Source organism: Myxine glutinosa, chromosome 3, assembly GCF_964187855.1.
Source record: "Myxine glutinosa chromosome 3, kmMyxGlut1.1, whole genome shotgun sequence".
NCBI lineage: Eukaryota > Metazoa > Chordata > Myxini > Myxiniformes > Myxinidae > Myxine > Myxine glutinosa.
Genome location: NC_136263.1, coordinates 56,692,621 through 56,708,549, shown reverse-complemented (window position 1 = coordinate 56,708,549; position 15,929 = coordinate 56,692,621). Strand labels below are relative to the sequence as shown.

General features: G+C 46.4%; 1 long non-coding RNA gene across 1 annotated transcript; it reads left to right on the top strand.

Annotated features, from left to right (window-relative positions):
- The first annotated feature begins 5,131 nt into the window (after positions 1-5,131).
- LOC144891122 (uncharacterized) lies at positions 5,132-14,654 on the top strand. The gene is made up of 3 exons (XR_013622715.1): positions 5,132-5,183; positions 5,343-5,399; positions 14,624-14,654. It is a non-coding gene; the product is annotated as an uncharacterized LOC144891122 (long non-coding RNA).
- Positions 14,655-15,929: the final 1,275 nt, after the last annotated feature.

Here is a 15,929-nt window from a genome sequence, read left to right as displayed (position 1 = left end):
GCCCAATGGGATACATTTTGGGATTTTGAGGGTGGATGGCACTTTGGACCTGACCAACCAGAATACCTGCACATCAAGGTAGAGGTGAGGCTTCAGGACTTGCTATGTAAATTGGGACATGTAATTTGGAGTTGGGGCCGGGTGAGAGTGATGGCATGGCCGGTGAGGGGGATGGAATGGGTGCCACACAGTCTTGTGGGTGGCGTGTGTTTTTGTGTAGATGTGATATGTTTTTATGTGGTCGTGAGGTTGGAGATTATGGATGAGTGATGACTATTGGGTTTTTTTTTGTGAAAATGTGATTTTAATGTGAATGGGATTTCACATGAAGCAGGCCATGGCAACTCTTGTAACACCTTTTGAACCATCTCTGGAAATGTGTTGAGAATTGAATGGCAGCGGGGGAGGAAATGTGTTTTGGGGATTTTGTTGGTGGGGAAGGTGTGTGTGTCCGCAGGTACAGATCAAGCTCTGGGGAGCGAAGCCTGCGGCCCCCCTCTGCGGCAATTACCCCTGGCAGCCAGTGGTATCTGGAAATTGGAGCTCGTCGGTGGAGGGTCTGTTTGGGTGCCCTGGGGTGGCAGACTCCCGGCGACCTGTGTAGCTGCGCTGAAGCAGGAGGCCCCGGAGCCTGGTGTGTAGAGAACCCACCGGTGGGGTAACGGCGGAAAGGGCTGTTTCACTGTCACGGGCCAAGAGGTAAAGGGGGGGGGGGGGGGCAATTCATTTGTAAGTAAAGTGACTTGTTTTTGGGACTGCGGGCACCACAGCCTGAAGCGCCCCCACCATCTTGATTGTGCGGTACCTCCCCGCTGCCTCGTATAAATGAATGCACAAACGAATATGACATCTATGCCATGGCCCTGCAGGGGGGTGGAATAAGTGCTTGGTAATGATTTAGTCTCATAATGATTTTTGGAATGTGTATGAGTGGTTAAGGGTTTGTGTTGCATGAATGTGGGCGAAATCCACCGAGCTATGTCACTCACGTGTAACACCAGGACAGGGCCCGTGGAAATTTAGGGGTGCATTGGGATGACCCCACAAGTAAGGTTGCGTCTTGTGGCATCCACCGGGGGATGTGGTCTGTAGGAAGGGGTTTGTACAAATGTTCTTAGAGTTTTTGAAAGTTTCTGAGTTTTTGCAAGTTAAGGTTAAGTTTGTGGTAAAGTTAGGTTTTTACGTGTTGTTATTTGTTTCCTCCCACCATAGGAGTGGCCAATGAAAATCATTGTAAATATTTGACTGCATGATTGTTAAGGGGATTAGCATGTTAAGGAGAACAGATAGGTAGCTCCGGCTCACTTCCCACAGCCCTCCTGATTTATTTCATAGGCTAATTAAGTGTGAGACAGGAAGTGTTAAGACTGGAATGGTAGCACCTGCAGTGAACCTTGCAGGGGCTGCAGTTCCAGGGGGGCTGTGTTATGAATTAGGGGTAGAGGAATATCTAGATCCAGGTACATCTGCATAGGTAGGTGCTCGACTGTCGTGATAGGAAATCTACCTGTAATAAGTTCTGTGTAGCCCGAATGTCGGATTAAGCTTGTATCTTTGTCCCTGTTACGAGGGGGCAGGGCATGCTATAATTAGCACAGGGATTATGGGTAAAATTCCATTGTGTGTCCTTCCCTCTGTGAGCATCCCAGTGTCCCTTTTGGCAATGCACTCATATACATTAGATAGATCCATTAGTGCACACAATTAATTCCCCTCCGCCACAATAAGACTCACAGGAAGAACAGGCAGGGAGCCAGATCGGGGCACCGCCGATGGGGCCGCAGCCAGCCACATCACCAGCTGGCATAGCAACACACATTGTGCAAGGCAGGCTGAGGCCATGCCCACTTCACGCGTGATTGGTCAAAAAGGGTTGATGGGAAGATCACACCAGGGGGTAAGAAGCTAGCCACTGATTGGTGGAAGGAAGGAAGGTGGAAGGAAGCAGCAGACTGATTGGCCACCGACGGATGGCATGGCATGACATGACATGGGGGGCGGGAAGTGCTCAGCCAATGAGAAGACACCAATGCGGTGAGAAGATTTGGGAAGATGAGAAGTGAGGCACTGGTTGGAGAAAAAGCGCCAGTGACGTCAGAAGAGGGCGAGTAAAACTCTCGCTCACCGGCATTTTGTGTCTTTTTCTTCCCTTGGCCCTCTCGTTCCTGGTTCCTTCCTGCTCTTCCCTTTTCCCTCTTGCGTTGGACTGTTCCTTTGCGCTTACCCTTCTCGTTTTGGCTTCCTCCCCATTTGGACCTCCCTTCTGCCCTTGCTTCTCGTTCCCATTTGGACTTTTGCGTGGTGGACGTTGGAGAGACGGTGGGGCGCCGACGATCATCCTCTCCTGGTGCGAGCGTACGCGCGAGGCTTGGTGCTGCGAGCAAATGGGAACCTCGCGTGCGACCGACGAGAGGGCGAGCGAGGCGTGCCGCTGAGCAGAAGAGACCGGCGAGCGGGTGGCTCAGGGCCGATCAATGCGTGAACGAGGCAGACGGAGGCCTGCTTTGCACCAACATCGGAGCCGGACGGAGCCTGACCGACATCACACATCCAGACAGATAAGACGCACCACAGAACACAACACGACGATTCTTTTATTTAATTCTTTCCCCTGTGCTGTTGTTGAAGTGAGGTGTGCGGGATCCCAATTTAGGATTTAGTTTCTTCCGTCGCGTCCATTGTTCTCAGGTTCCGCATAATAAATCGTTTATTTTTGTACATTTTACCCCCGTGTTCGTTTGAGTTCATTCCCTGCAGGATCGGAGCTGCCGGTGAGATTGAGTCAGGTAAGAGCTCGCCGCTTCTTCCTCTTCCTTCTGCCACCCGTGCTTGTTAGTCAAATCCACAATTGATCGTCGCCTCGGAGATGAAGCCCGTTTGGCTATCCGCGATCCCACGGTATTAACCGAGGGCATTCGCGTGACGATACTTGCAATGAAATGACCATCATCACAATTCCTTTCTCAGAGAGACTTGAATAACTAGTTTTCGATGATAAATCTACATATGAGATTGAAATGCAATTCTATTTACTTCAAGGACCTCTAAATTTTACCACAAATACCAAGAAAGACATGATTTGTCTTTGAGGTTTGACAAGAATTAATTAATTCAAAATAGAATTAATTTCTATGATTTTGTGCCTTTCCATAGAAGCCATTCTTTGGGGTTCTATTGAAACAGGTCTATAGGATTCTAAAGAACGATCCTATAGGATTCTATAGAAACCGCTCTAAGATTGTATGGAAAGTACTCTTCAGGATTCTATAGAAAACATGTTCTTTAGGAATGTTCTATAGAAACGGTCCTAGAGTTCTATAGAAACTCTTTTGGACTGCTCTATAGGATGTCTATAAGACTTCTATAGAAACATTTTCATGGAATCTGTAGAACATTTTTTGCAGGGATGATATGAGCAAAAGTGGTCAGCAAGTGATGAGAAGAAGAGAATCTGCTGCTGCAAACAGAATCCTCTTATCAGCTCTTTGCGTTTCAGTTTCATTTGTTTTTGTGTAATCAAAAATGAGACTCCAACACACTGTAAATCAAATGTACTCGGCAAACCGCATCTGAGTTGTGTGTTCGCCAAATGTCGTGTTATTCGAAGAATTCTCATCAGTTGTTTGTCAAAACTTAAGTTTACTCGATACCAATTGTGATTCGTACACACACTACCCAGATAACCCCGTGCCGTTCCAGCCTCGTTTGGACAATTTGTATACTGGTCTCAACCGTTCCCAGTTAATTTTACGCTTATTTAATCAATGAAATTATTAGTGGTGCTGTCCTGCCCAAATGTTTATAATGGTGTTGGTGAAACGACGATGTTGAGTGTCACGTGTTGACTACTTGTCATCACACAAAATGTGCATGTTCATCATGTCATTTAAAGGTGTTTGACTTTGGATAGGTTTCTTATGCCATATTAACTTGTGCTCCACTATCTTGTTTCCCTTCAGTAAAGTTGATCGACATGCCGAACAAAGACCAATACGTGCACCGACTGGTGCTCGTTTTGGAGTATGTGGAAGGAGGTGAGGTTTGTCGTCATTTTGCTGAAAATCCACTGTTTGTGTCGATCAGGTCCACTTTTCCTTGAGTAGCTAAATAAGTTAGTAATTAGTAAACATGAATTATGATGTCCTGATTGTTGGACCATCTCTTTCAGTTCTGACAAATCTCAGTTTCACCCTGTCAATCTGGCGCGATTGTCACAAACAACCAACTGATCTCTTTTCCTGGTCAGACACAAGAAGTGGTTTGGTTTCTTTACTTTATAGGCTTCACCATCAGCCACGATGTGGATCACATATCAAAGCTGTTTTCCAAACTGAGCTGCAGATTCCATCACTCCAAATAATTCCTTAAACTCCTCGCCTTCACGGTGTCTGTGTTGGCCAATGGAGACCTCTTGAGAGCTTTATATTCCACAGGATCCAGGAGAATCGTTTGTGATTGTCCTTCCTCTCACATTGGTGGAGAGATGGCAGCATCAAAAGCTGATTTGGTTTCTGTTATATAAGAAGGTCTCATATTATAATCATATCACGTGATGAGGCTCAAACACATCACCGTTCTTCACATGGCAGATGGGGTGGCTCATCTCATTTATACGGCCGGTCAAAACAGAGTGTCTTGGAAGAGACTGATAAGTCTCCCTCTCCTTCACTGCACAAGTTCCTCCAGTCATCCCCTCCTGGTTCAACTCTCACTCTTTTAAACTCTTAAATGAGTACCGGCCTACTGGCAGGTGTTGCACCACTATCTCATGTCACCCTCCATCCTTTCCTTAATATTTTTTCCCCATGAATCCTCTTTCCATTCTCCCCTTCACTTCCAGTGTCCTGTGTTTACTTCCCCCCTCTCTCTCTTCCCCTCCCTCCCTTTTTCCTGTTCTTTATTTCCCCTACTTGTGTCCAATTGTGGCCCTCGACCACCTTGCTCTTCCATGACCTATGATTTTGCTAGCAATTTTTTATCTTCATCATTTTGTGTTGATTTTAACAATTAAACATTGAAAAACAAAACAACTTTTGCTCGACTCGTTTCACAAAAATGAAAATCTAAGTTGCCGTCTGATGTGTGCTGTATGTTGCTGTCTGATGTGTGCAGGTACACTTGCTTCCCAACTTCGGTTTCTGCGGAAGCTTCCAGAAAGAATGTTGTTGTTTCCCATGAAGCAGGTGAGCTGAAGTTGGTTTCAGCCTCAGTGTGATGTTTATGACGTGGTTTGAAATATGACAGAAAGAATTGCACTCAAAATTTTAAACTCTTAACAACCACAATCTGTGTCCATGTTTGAATATTTCATCTGTAAATGATGTGTACCGATCTCCCCCAAGATGGCTGATGCTTTTGAGTACTTGCACTCCCGGAACATTGTGCACAGGCATATAAAGGTAACCAACTACACCAGTACAGACCGTGATACGTTCTGCATAACACTACAATGAAAACGATATATATATATAATTTTTTGAATACAGGTTCGAGGCTCGTGAAAGAGCTAACAATTATCACACAAAAAAATCAGACACACAAAACATATAATAAGGGTAGCGGTAGACAAGGTGAGGAGAGAAGGGAAAGCACAAGCACAACATTTGAGAGCAGGGACATCGGTAGATCTGTGAGAGGGAGAGGGCTTCGGGGGAGGAGGCGTGGGAAAGGGGGCGGAGGGGGGTGGGAAAAGTATAAAACACAAGGACACTGCAAGGACTTCCAGGAAAGAAGTTGGTATTTCAAAAAAGTGGATCTGAGGTGAAATTAGCGGGGGAAGAAAAGATCAAGGTTTTCGATGGGGGAAGATAAGAAATGGAGGTGAACAGCTGTTTTAAAGACCTGGAGGGAGGAGTGGGCTTGAAGAGAGTGAGGGAGTTTGTTCCAGAGGCGGGAGAAAAGTGGAATGAAGGAGTGAAGGTGAGCAGAGAGTCTTGATTTTGGCAGTTTAACCATAAGCGGGTTGCAGGCAGATTATGTGCTACCTGTAGGAATATTTGGGGGACAGAGCCGAGAGAGAGCTGGTGGAGCAAGGCCGGAGAGGAGTCGGTAGAAGACAGAAAGGCCACCAACCTGCCTGCGGTGAGTAAGTGAAAGGCCCTCGGAGTTAGCTTCATCGCGGGAGATTCCAATGATTCTGAAAGCTTTGGTTTCAACAGCGTGAATACGAGCTCGTTGTGAGGCAGGAGCACCAGCCCAGAGGGGGAGAGCAGTATTCCATTGAGCTGTGGATGAAAGCCTTGTATGTGGTGAGGAGCTCAGGTGTGCCAAGGAAGGACTTCGCACGACGGAGGATGCCCAGTCGGCGACTGGCTTTGGAGGACAGATATGAAATGTGGTTTTCCTAGGAAAGATCATGGCAGATAGACCCAAAAGCTTGAGTGACAGAACTTCTTGGAGAGGATTATTCAGAAAGTGGATGGGAGGGTTGTCCAGTCGGTCTTTTCGGAAAGACATAGTAAGAGTGTGAGATTTGTCAGGATTGAAAGACATGTTCCACTTCTTTGACCAGTCTGTCATTTTGTCCAGGCCTGCAGAGAGTGAGGAGGCTGCAGCCTGCCGATCTGAGGGATGAGGAATGGAGCGGCAGAGAGTGGAGTCATGAGCAAAGAGATAGAGAGGATTTTCAAGAGAGTCAAAGAGATCATTGATGAAGACCAGAAAAAGCACAGGGCCCAGAACACTGCCTTGGGGAACTCCAGCCTGAACAGGAAGGGGAGTTGAGAGAAACCCATTCAGGGCCACACGTTTATTACGACTAGAGAGGAAGTCAGCCAGCGATGCGTGGAGGTTTCCATGGATACCAGAGGAGGAGAGTTTGGTAAGCAGAGCGAGGTGCCAGACCGTATCGAAGGCACGTAATATGTCAAGGAAAAAAAAAAAAAACAACCTTTAGAGGCCATTTTCCCCTGCAAGTGGGGGTTGGCCTTTTTCGGGCACCGTGGTTATTGTTGTTTTTCGGTCCCCTTTTTGAAGCAATGTTTTACGGCCGGATGCCCTTCTTGCTGCCAACCCTGTTTGTCGCCTTTTACGACAAACAGGGAATTACCAGTGAACTGGTACTCATTTAGCCGACCTCGGAAGCATGACAGGCTGAGTCAACCCCCCTGGCGTTAATTCAGTGATCGACCGGGATTCGAACCCAGGATCCTAGGATCCTAAGCTGGCACCCTAGCCGCTAAGCCAACGCCAGGCTAACTGTCAAGGAAGGAATATGTCAAGGAAGGAATATGTCAAGGAAGACAACTCTAATTTCCTGTTTGGCATTGAGGACCTCCATCCATTGTTGAGACAGCAGAAGCAGCATGTCCAGAGTAGAGTGACCTGGTCTGAAACCAAATTGATGATCAGAGATCAAGCCATTGGTGAAGAGGAAAGATTTCAAGTCCGAAGCAATGATGGATTCCATGACTTTGCCGATAATTGGGAGAAGGCTGATTGGTCTGTAGTTGCAAGGATCTGTTTTTGCACCTTTTTGTGTAAAGCGGTGATGTTGGCTGATTTCCAAGCTGATTGCAGATGACCTTGAGCAGAAGAGAGGGTGAAGAGAACAGAGAGAGAGAGTGAAAGAGCGGCAGAACAGGATTTTAGGACCCGTGGGCTGATGCCGTCAGGTCCAGTTGCAGAATCAGAGTCGAGGGTTGACAGAAAATTTTCCACCTTGTCAGGAGGAAAGGACACGGAGTCCAGGAGCAGCAGGGTACGACTGGGTACGGTGGGTACAGAGAGGGATGGGTTTGGGACACAAGATTTAGAGGCAAACACAGAGTTGAGGCATTCAGGTTTTTCACGTGCAGAGTCAGCTGTGTGGCCGTTTGAGGTAAGGGAGGGGCTGGAGGGGGAACAAACCCCAGAAACAGATTTGACCAGATGCCACCAGGATTTGGAAGAGGGAGACAGATTTGAGAGTTCGATCTTGAGAATGGAGAGATATTGTTTCCCGGCTCTCTTGAGGGTGGACACACACTTGTTTCGGGCTTCATGAAAGGAAATGAGATTTCCTTCCGTTGGATTTCCTTTCCAGGAGGTGAAGGCAAGTTGTTTCTGGGCAACAGCCTCACCACAAGATTCTGTGTACCATGGACAGGAGGAAGGGTATGACAACTGAAGGCGAGATGGGATAAATCTGTGCATGAGAGAGAGCAATTTATTTTGGAAGAATTCCCAGGATGAGCTGATGTCAGAGGCGGAAGAGATGGGAGACCAGTCCAGATGATGCTTGAGTTGGCCTGAGTGAAATGCCAGACTTGTTGACGCTGAGGAGGCTCTCTGAGAATGGTCAGAGAGATGTCCACATTAACAAGCACATGATCAGATGAGCCGATTGGAGCAGAAGAAGAGCAGCAGGCATTTGCAGGGAAGTTAGTCCCAACCAAGTCCAGAAGAGAAGATGCTCCGTTGACTGAGATCCGGGTCGGGAAATTGATAGATTGTGTCAGTCCCAGTGAGCCGCAGAAGTCCTTTGCTGAGGAGCCATGGCTGGTGAGAGAGGTACCCACACCCAGCCAACTGGCATGGTGACAATTGAAATCATCACATATGAGGAAGAGGGAGTTGGGATGAGTAAACAGAAGTTGGTCCATATTATCAGACAGCGAAATGTAGATGGAGTCATCACTGTTTGGTGGTCGGCACAACACATATGAACAAAAGGTGGGAGCGAAGGGGAAGCCATAGCCAGAGGTATTCCTGGGGGTGAGGTGGAGAGAGGGCAGTGCAGGGCGAGTGAGGAAGAGAGTTTTTGACAAAGATAGCAACCCCACCTCCAGGACGAGGCTCAGGTCATCATTACTGTGATGAAATAAAGTCGAGACCTCAGTTTCCAGATATGAGGCTTTATTGAAATATATCTACACATACCCTGTATAAGCATTCAATAGGGTTCGATAGGGTTCCACGTGAAGTAGTGACATGGGCATTGAGGAAGTTAGTAGTGGGAATGGTTGATCAGAGTTGTGATGGCAATGTACAATAGAGCGTGCACAGCAGTAAGGACAAAGGACGGGAACAGTGGTGAGTTTGAGGTGAAGGTGGGAGTGCATCAGGGGTCGGTAATAAGTCGACTACTATTTGTAGCTGTGATGGATGTGCTGGCTCGGAACGTAAAGGAGGGTTTTCCGTGGGAGTAGTTGTATGCATATGATCTGGTGTTGATTGCAGAAAGTATGGATGGACTGAAGGAGAAGATGAACAAGTGGAAGGAATGTATGGATACAAAAGGTCTGAAGGTGAATATCGGAAAAACCAAGGTGATGGCAAGTGGTAAAGCATGTGGTGAGGTGGAAAGAACTGGGAAGTGGCTGTGTGCTGTGTGCAGGAAGGGTGTCGGAGTGAATTCCATTCAATGTACAATGTGTGCTGAGTGGGTTCATCAAAAATGTAGTGGTTTGAGAGGGTCATTAACCAGTGTGGCAGCTACATTCAAGTGCAAGGTGTGCACAGAGGGAGCTGCAGATGGAGGAAATGTTGAGTTGGATCTTGGAGACGGCGTGAAGTTGGAAGGTGTGAAAACATTTTGCTCCCTCGGAGACATGCTGAATGGAGAAGGTGGATCAGACTCGGCAACGGTTGCTTGAGTGAGATGTGCATGGAAGAAGTTTCGGGAACTGACTGGCGTGCTGACGAGGAGGGGATTGTCGTTGAAGCTGAAGGGAAAGGTGTATGGTGCATGTTTGAGAAGTGTTATGATTTATGGGCAGCGAGACATGGGTCATGAACGGAGAGCAGCAACGAAGGGTGGAAATGCTAATGGTTCGGTGGATGTGTGGAGTATCGTTGAGAGAGAGGAAGGCAAATGATGATTTGCGAAAGATGATGGGAATAGAGCCTGTGATGGATGCTGTGAAGAGAAACAGGTTGAGATGGTTTGGTCATGTGTTGAGGAAGGATGAAAGTGACTGGTTGAGAAGAGTAATGGAAATGAATGGAGAAGGAAGTAGAGGACGGGGAAGACCGAGAAAGACTTGGCCAAAGATGGTCGAAGAAGAAATGCGGGCAAGGGGGTTAACAAGGGGAGATGCAGAAAATAGGGCAAAATGGAGAAGATTGTCATGAGGACCGCAAGGCTAACCCCTGCTCTTGCAGGGAAAATGGCCTGAAAATGCCTGTTGTTGTTGTTGTTGTTGTTGTTGTTGTTTTATACCCTGTATAAACAGAACAGAGAATAATATCAGAACTACAGCAAAGATTCTACCAGCATTTCATTGTTCATAAGCAAGCGAATCATGCATTCCCCCGACATACCTTTCTCTAGCATCCGCTCACAACTGACAGATATCAAACCAAAACCCCCTCCTTTCTCGGCAACGTGTTATATTCCCTTCTCAAGGCCAATTCCATTCGAATCCTCTTCTTCATTTTTATTACATTCACCCTCCATTAAAATACCAGCTTGCAATCAAGCAATGTGAGCAGCGCAACAGAAACATTGCTCGACCAACCAAATCAGGTTGGCGGTTGGCGCAATCTTCCAATGCGAGATCGATAAATTCTCTCAGTTTTAGGGTCCCAGATTCACAACGAGAATCCTCATCAGTCGGCTCCTTCTGAGATCTCCCCGACTCAGACGGAATCTCGGTTATCTTGGCATTATTAAGCATTACATTATCCTCGGTCAAGCCCGTGCGTTGAATCCGCTTTGGCGGGTAAGGCCAACATTTTGATTCCCTCACCACAAGGCACGATTCCATCATTCTCTCTATTCCCATCATTCTCTCAGAACAGACACAGTAGTCTCCCGCCCGTCTTGAAGCCTCACATGAGCATACTCCGGATTCTCCTCCAGAATGTCTACGCGATCTGCCAACGGCTCGTATTTACTTTGCCGGACAGCTCGTTTCCGAAGAGCCGGTCCGGGGCCGGCTAACCAAGAGGGCAACGCTCGCCCCAATCACACTACGTCGCTGAAAATGGAACATTCGTTCGTGGGGAATTTCGTTTGTAGCGGTACACAGTAACGAACGAATTGCGTGCAAGGCGTCCGGAAGTACACGTTCCTCCTGTTGCGCTGGGAACCCACGAAATTTCAAGCTCAAAGACGCTGCTTTCCAAATAATCCCGTTATAACGTTTAACCAAGCCATTGCCTTGAGGATTGTACGCAGTAGTACGGCTCGTGGCGACACCTCGATCTTGGAGAAACTGTTTAATATCTCGAGACAGAAAAGCCGTACCTTTATGGCTGTGAATAAACGCGGGATATCCGAACAGTGAGAACAATTGTCGCAAACATTCAATTACTGTGGCCAAAGACATGTCCGTGCATGGAAAAGCAAACGGAAATCGAGAATACTCGTCGACCACAGGAAGAATATATCGGCACCCCCCAGCGGCTGGCAACGGGCTTTTTAAATCAATGTTCAATCGTTTCCACGGGTGGCCGGCCTGAATCAACGTCCCCATAGACGGCTTGTAAAAACTCGGTTGACCTCGGTGCACACAGAGCATGCCTTGCAGACACCGGACGTCCTCTATAGAAAAAGTCAAATTCCTGCTGCGCACAAAATGAACAAATCGCGTGACCCCGGGGTGACAGAGCGAATTATGAATGTCTCATAAATCGCCGATGGTCATTCCTGCGCAGACAGATCGAGACAAAGCATCAGCTGCCAGATTATCTTGTCCCGGTTTGTAGATTATGTCAAAACTGAAGTCGGCTTATTCCACACGCCAGCGAGCGATTTTCTCATTTTTAATCTCTGCGTATGATGCCCATCATACATGAACACAACTGACTGTTGGTCTGTGATTAATTAGAAATGTTTCCCGAGAAGGAAATGGCGCCACTATCTGATGGCTTCAATGATCGCGTACGCCTCCTATTCTATAGTGGAATGTCACCTTTGACGATCACACAGTGCATGAGAGAAAAAGGCGACTGGTTTCCCAGCCTGATTAAGAGTTGCCGCGATTGCGCAGTCCGAGCCATCTGCCTCGATCGTAAAAGGAATACTCTCGTCGATCAAGGTCACCACAGCATTAGCTATGTCTGTCTTCAATAGCTGAAAGGCGGTCTTTGTGGCTATACAAACACAACAGGCATTTTAAGGCCATTTTCCCTGCTATAGCGGGGGTTAGCCTTGCGGTCCCCATGACAATCTTCTCCATTTTGCCCTATTTTCTGCATCTCCACTTGTTAACCCCCTTGTCCGCATTTCTTCTTCCACCATCTTTAGCCAAGTCTTTCTCGGTCTTCCCTGTCCTCTACTTCCTTCTTCATTCATTTCCATCACTCTTGTCAACCAGTCACTTTCATTCTTCCTCGACACATGACCAAACCATCTCAACCTGTTTCTCTTCACAGCATCCATCACGGGCTCTATTCCCATCATCTTTCGCAATTCATCATTTGTCTTCCTCTCTCTCTCTCTCAATGATACTCCGCACATCCACCGAACCATTCGTATTTCCACCCTTTCCAGCCTTCGTTACTGCTCTACGTTCATTACCCATGTCTCGCTCACATAAATCATAACACTTCTCACACATGCAGCATCCACCTTTCTCTTCAGCTTCAACGACATTCTCCTCCTCGTTGGCATGCCACTAAGTTCCCGAAACTTCTTCCATGCACATCTCACTCAAGCAACCATTGCCGAGTCTGATCCACCTTCTGCATTCAGCATGTCTCCGAGGTAGCAAAATGTTTTCACACCTTCCAGCTTCACTCAGTCTCCAAGATCCAACTCAACATTTCCTCCATCTGCAGCAACTTCTGTGCACACCTTACACTTCAAAGTAGCTGCTACACTGGTTAATGGCCCTCTCAGACCACTACATTTTGATGAACCCACTCAGCGCACATTGTACATTGAATGGAGTTCACTCCGACACCCTTCCTGCACACAGCACACGGCCACTTCCCAGTTCTTTCCACCTCACATGCTTTACCACTTCCCATCACCTTTGTTTTTCCGATATTCACCTTCAGACCTTTTGTCTCCATCCGTTCCTTCCACTTGTTCGTCTTCTCCTTCAGTCCATCCATACTTTCTGCAATCAACACCAGATCATCTGCATACAACAACTCCCATGGCAAACCCTCCTTTACGTTCCGAGCCAGCACATCCATCACAACTACAAATAGTAGTGGACTTAGTACCGATCCTTGATGCACTCCCACCTTCACCTCAAACTCACCACTGTTCCTGTCCTTCGTCCTCACAGCTGTGTGCACTCTTTCGTACATTGCCATCACCCCTCTGATCAACCATTCCTCCACTCCTAACTTCCTCAAAGCCCATGTCACTACTTCATGTGGAACCCCATCGAATGCTTTCTCCAGATCAACAAACCCAAGAAACAACTTCTTCCTCTTCTCCATGCACTTCTCCTGCAACTGCCTCACAATAAAAAGCATGTCTGTCGTTCCTCTTCCTGGCATAAATCCAAACTGCATTTCGTCGATCTTCACTTTCTTCCTTATCCTTCTCTCCAACACCCTTGCCAATACCTTCATTCCATGCTCCAATACCTTTATCGCTCGATACGAGCCACAGTCCAGAGGGTCACCTTTCCCCTTGTATAGAGGGACGAGGGTACTCGGTTCCCAATCCAATGGAATGCGGCCTTCTTTCACCACCAGATTGCAGATCTCTGTCATTCTCTTCACACCCAAACTTCCTGCTGCCTTCAACATATCTCCCACAACTCCCGTCGGCCCTCCCGCTTTTCTACTCTTCATTGCTTTTTTCGCTTCCACAACTTCCTTCTCAGTTATTTTCTCTGCTGGTCCTAAAACTGGGTTACTCTCTTTGTTGCCATCCCATTAATTCTCTGCATTCAACAGCATTTCCATATGTCTGTTCCATCTTCCTTTATTTCCATCTATGTCCACAACAATTTGTCCCACTTCATCCTTCAAGCAACTCACCCCCATCACATCACACCTCGTGGCTATGTTCAGTGGAAATCGTTTACATGCCACCAAAGGCCTTATTTTTTCTGAGAACTCTTCCTCAACCTTCTCCACCATATTCCGATTATTACCTCAGAAGAGGTCTAACACTCTGCTCTCATGGGATTTATCAACAAACTGCATTAAAAAGCAATCCTGGACAAGATCACGAAATTCCTCCTCTGCCTGCCCTTTCTTTGTTTCTGAACCCAGTCTATCTATCCCTGACAAATTAATATCACCCACAATCAGGACTCTTCCCTAAACCTTTCAACCTTACTCTTCCATAACACCAAATGCATGATTAGACGTGTCTAAATACTCTTCCTTCACTTATCTCTATCCACACAGAACACTCTTCATTAACTCCCTGCTTAAGATCGCCCTTTTCTTTTGATATAATATTGTCCGTTACCTAGATTGCGACACCTCCTCCGATTTTATCTTTCCAGTCACACCTCTACATCTTGTGGCCTTCGATTCCTGTCATTTAGCAAAACCAAGTCTCACTTCCTGCAACTCTGTCGTTTGTACTCCTCGCTAGCTACTCTTGCTTCAACCTCCTCCATTTCATGTAAACTCCTGACTGACATTGGTAGTGGATGTTTTTTAAAGTTTTCTCTTTTTGTCCTGCCTGCGCATCACATTTATATTAGCATCTTTCCTTCAACATAATTTATCACCAAAGGTTTTATGTTTTCTAACATATTGATTTTTGTTTATTCTCCAGTCACATTACGTGCTTTTCAGCAATAAGGGGATCGTGAAGGTCGTCCACTTTACCTCTGCCAAACCTTTCATACATGGTAAAAAATTTCACGACAACAGGCGCAGATTTGGCGATACGGCACCAGAGATCACACAAGCGCACGGCTACGAAGGTCCCCCAGTCGATGTGTGGGCACTTGGCATCCTATTCACGGAATTATTTGGTGGACTTTGCTTTGATGGACGTAATATTATTGAAGTGAGTATTGTTTACTATGGTGTTATGATCATGAACGTGGTGTGAAGGAGATGCTGATGCCAAGGGTGTGTTTCGTGAAGGGAGTCTTGAATGTTTCACATCCAGTGCCTTGGGAAGGTATTCATACCACTTGACTTTTTTCTCTTTTTGTTGTGTTTCAGCCTGAATTATAAAATGGATTAAATTGATATTTTTTGTTACTGATCTACACATAATACCCCATAATGTCAAAGTGGATTTCTAAATTTATATCTTTTACAAAATAATTAAAAATGAAAAGCTGAAATGTCAAGAAGTCTTCAACCCCTTTGTTATGACTTCAAATTGAGGTCAGGTGCATCTAATTCCTTTGATCGTCCTTGATATTCTCCAGAACTTGATTGGGGTACACCCATGGCCAAATCAATTCATTGCACATGATTGAAAAATAAACACACCTTTCTATTTAAGGTCCCACAGTTGACATTGCATGTCATAGCTGAAAAGCGACCATGAAGTCCAAGGTACTGTCCGTAGAACTCCGAGATAGAATTTTGAGGAGGCATAGATCTGGGGAAGGAGATAAAACAATTTCTCGAGTTTTTGAAGTTCTCAAGAGCACAGTGAGCTCCATCATGGAAAATCATGGAAAAATAAATGGAAATAATATGGAACTACACAGACCCTTCCGGGGTAGTCCCTTGTTGTCTGATCAAACTGAGCAACCCAGCAAGAAGGACCTTCGTTAGAGAGGTGACCAAGAACCCATTGATCTCTCTGACAGAACCACAGAATTCCTTGGCTAAGAAGGGAGAACCTGCCGGGTGGACAACAGTCTCTGCAGCACTTCACAAATCTAGTCTTTGTGGGAGAGTGGCCAGACGGAGGTCATTCCTGAGAAAAATGCACGACAGTATGCCTGGATTTTGCAAAAAGGCATGTGAAAGACTCAGAGCATGGGGAAAATTGTTCTGTTGTATGATGAGACCAATATTTAACTATTTGGCCAGGCTCATCACCCATCGAACACCATCACTGCTGTGAAGCATGGTGGTGGCAGCATCGTGCTATGAGGATGCTTTTCAGTGGC